Source organism: Elgaria multicarinata, chromosome 7, assembly GCF_023053635.1.
Source record: "Elgaria multicarinata webbii isolate HBS135686 ecotype San Diego chromosome 7, rElgMul1.1.pri, whole genome shotgun sequence".
NCBI lineage: Eukaryota > Metazoa > Chordata > Lepidosauria > Squamata > Anguidae > Elgaria > Elgaria multicarinata.
The window spans coordinates 107,151,558-107,155,630 of NC_086177.1; positions in this window are offsets into that span (position 1 = coordinate 107,151,558).

Here is a 4,073-nt window from a genome sequence, read left to right on the forward strand (position 1 = left end):
GCATGACAGTGGTATTAGTAGTACTAGATATTAACCAACCAAATTAATTTCTTCTGCTTATTTAAACTTCTGATATGTTTTAAATGATCTGTCAATGAGTTAATATTGTACTATAGTGTAGTGTAATTAAGGCTATTGAACTTGTTTGTTTTTGTAAACTGCTTTGAGCACAACATATTCTGTAAATATACTGTGTTTTTATATTTTTGTCTTTGGATGTTTGGACTAATGAGTCTATTGTTAATTACCATCGGCTGTATGATTTCTGGAGAGGTGCAAACATTATGTTTTTGCTGTGAGATCTAAGAAGCTCATCTATGAAACCTAATTTTGCTACCAATAAAATGCTCTCTGTTTCTGGTGTTTTATATCAGTTTGCCACAATACGTTTGTGCCAAAAGATGGACATGTGACAACTGTTGACCCAGGCCAGTTACAATGGGGTTCCCTCTTCATCACAACAGTTAAAGCTGCAGGAGCCCTGCCCTCTTTTGTATCTGGTCATTCTAGTATAGCTAGTGTAGATTTAACTGTTGTGATGAAGAGTAAATTTCACCAGATGCTGCATGCATACAAATGAGACGTGCTGAAATTCCCTTTTCTATGCAACTATAAAAGATACAGGAACTCTGTCCTCCTTTTCATATGGTCACCCTACATTAAGAGACATCAGAGGATTCACTTTCCGGAAAGCCCAGGAATTGTTCCAGTTGTATTAAAATCTTTTGCAATATATCAGAAGTTATATATGTGTATATGCATGGATATGCATCACACAGAAACAGAGGGGCTGCAGAATGTGCTGGAATGAGTAGAAATCTTCCTTTAAATGAAATAGCTGGCATGGAAGAGAAATCATTTAAAAGCATAAAATATAATGAACAATAATTACCTGCCTCCATGGTCTGTTTCCATTTGGTTCTATCCAGCTGCACTCTCTCCATTAACTAGGGTGACCACATGGAAAGGAGGACAGGGCTCCTGTATCTTTAACAGTTGTTTTGAAAAGGAAATTTCAGCACATCTCATTTGTATATATGGGGAACCTGGTGAAAATTACTCTTAATCACAACAGTTAAAGCTGCAGGAGCCCTGCCCTCTTTTAAATCTGGTCACTCTAGTATAGCTCCTGCAGCTTTAACTGCTGTGATGGAGAGGGAATTTCACCAGGTTCTCCATATATACAAATGACATCTACTGAAATTCCCTTTTCTATGCAACTGTTAAAAATACAGGAGCCCTGTTCTTCTTTCCATATAGTCATGCTAGGTTCACTGGCTACCAGTGAAGCAGAATTCAATCTGCTGGTTATGACCTATAAAGCCCTATCCAGCTTGGGACCAGGGGCGGATCTACACAGCACACTGAAGGCGCTTGCATGCCCCTGCAGTGCGCCCCGAAACCGACTGTGTAGATCCTGCCCTAAGAGGCGGAGGAAGAGGCGGAGGAGGAGGAGGAGGCTGGGGAATCCGGCTGCATCCTTGCCGCCGCCGCCGCCCACCTCCCCGCCAGCCTTCTGCTGCCGGCGAAAGAGCCACCCAGGTTGGAGAGCTTCTTCCGCTCTCCCCCCGCCTTCTTCCACCGAGTGGTTCTTTCGCTGGCAGCAGGAGGCCGGGTAGGGGGAGGTGGGCGGCGGCAAGGACACGGCCGGATTCCCCAGCCACCTCCTCTTCTGCCACTTCCTCCACTCTTCCAGGGCAGGATCTACACAGTCGCTTTCGGGGCGCACTGCAGGCGTATGCAAGTGCCTTCAGTGTGTAGATCCGCTCCAGGCTACCAAAAAGACAACTTTCTGCCCTATGAACCTGCCTGGTCCTTCACGTCTTCCAGAAAGATCACTGCTTTCAGAGGCATGCTTTTCGGCAGTCAAGAGAGGGTCTTTTCAGTGGCTACTCCCGAGTTGTAGAACATCTTCCAAAGAGAGGCTAGGTTCACTCCCTCTTGACTACATCAAACAACAAGGCCTTTGGTCTTTAAGTGGGGCTCTAGTCTGGGTGCTCTTTTTATTCTGCAATCATTATATTTTATTGTATTTTGATGTGTTTTATTCTTTTAATCTATTTTACATTGTTTTTGTAAGTTGCTCGGTGTACTATATGGTGGGGTATCAATCAAATGAATGAATGGCAGTGAATCCACCTGCAGTGGAATTTTATATTTTACATTTTACAGTGTCTGACTAAGTTCATCCAGACTCCCGTAAATTTACAGTATCAGTCAAGTTCTTTGAGTGATGTCTCCACAATAATAATAATAATAATAATAATAATAATAATAATGAGATGGAGAGAGATATGAAAAACCCTCCCTTTCAACCCCATTCATAACTAGGGTGACCATATGAAAAGGAGGACCGGACTCCTGTATCTTTAAAAGTTGCCTAGAAAAGGGAATTTCAGCAGGTGTCATTTGTATATATGGAGAACCTGGTGAAATTCCCTCTTTATCACAACAGTTAAAGCTGCAGGAACTATACTAGAGTGACCAGATTTAAAAGAAGGCAGGGCACCTGCAGCTTTAACTGCTCTGATGAAGAGGAAAGTTCCCAGATTCCCCATATATACAAATGACACCTGCTGAACTTTCCTTTTCAATAAAACTGTTAAAGATACAGGAGCCCTGTCCTCCTTTTCATATGGTCACCCTATTCATAACTGTATAGTCACATTCAATGTTCCCTTTTACAGTATTGTTTACACAAAGTGACCATATAATAAGAATATAATAAATTATATTGATAAACATAAAAATATGGTAGAGAAACATGCAAGAAAGAAAGCCTATATCACTGGAAGGAGGTGTCCTATTACAGTTTTAAAGCATAAAGCGCAAATTTCTCTTGAGATTTGATCTTTGGAAACCAATTTCCTTTGCACTTACATGATTGCGAAGCAACAGGAAAGAACACAACAACCCAGATAAATGGCTAGTGGAACAACGGCTAATGGATTCTCATTCTCTCAAGAAATATTGTTTACAATCCTCATTCTTCCTCAAAGCATGATCATCCTGAATTGATCTGCAAAGGATAGAAACCTGGAAGGGTAAATATGCTCCCATCCATACAAAACGTTATGGCTATGAGACTGGAATTCTCAATGCCACCAGCTTTGAAAAGACTGGAATGAAAAATGAACTGAACAACCTTCTCACCCATCTGCACCAGCTCAATTGAACAGATACAGCAATTTCAAGCATGTAGAAGATCACGTTACTGCTGTCCATGGTGTACTCTTCAGCCAAATCCACTGTTAACATTGAGGAACCCATTATTAAAAAAAAAATTGAAATGCCACCCCCACCTCAGCACCTCAAATGTAGCTGAATCCATGACATTAGGACAAGGGGCATTCAAACTTCCAGCACAGATCAAGGACCCATGTCTTGGATTTGCAGAAAAAAAGGGGGGGGACTCAATTTGGAATAAATTGGACCTTACTCACACCCCAGTTGATAATATCCAGTACCAGTAATATCACCATTAAACCCACATCAAACAATAGACTAAACTATTTATGCCAAGCAAAGGTATCTCATCCACCTCAAACACTGCAAAGAAAGGGAAACAAAAACACACACACCGCAAGGCACTGCAACCAGCCCAACCTCAATCAGCAGAAAGAGACCTTGCTCCACTCATCAAGACCTATTAGCTTCTGGTATCAACTCATGCCCACCCCCTGCCCTGCCCTGCCCTGCCCCATGCGCCTTAATCTTGGCCAGCATTAGCATTGAAGGGGAAAATGCACACTTTCCGGAGCCTCTGGAAATTGCTCACTTCCACCCATGGTCTTAATGGAGGCTACCATAAACACAACAAGCCACCGTGGGCATTTGCCAACCCCACCCCTATTAGTAATACATGACCAAAATGATGAATAAACTAAAATCACCAGTTCCTGGTGCCTGACAGAATTTTCTGTCATTTCCCACTGACCTCTTGCAGGACAATCCTATGCCAGGCCCAGATCCCTCGCAACACCAGCAACCAAACAGCAATCTCCATTATTGCAGTATTACAGTCCGTAGCATGCCCAAAGTCAAATAAATGTTGATAATCCAATCAAGAGCCA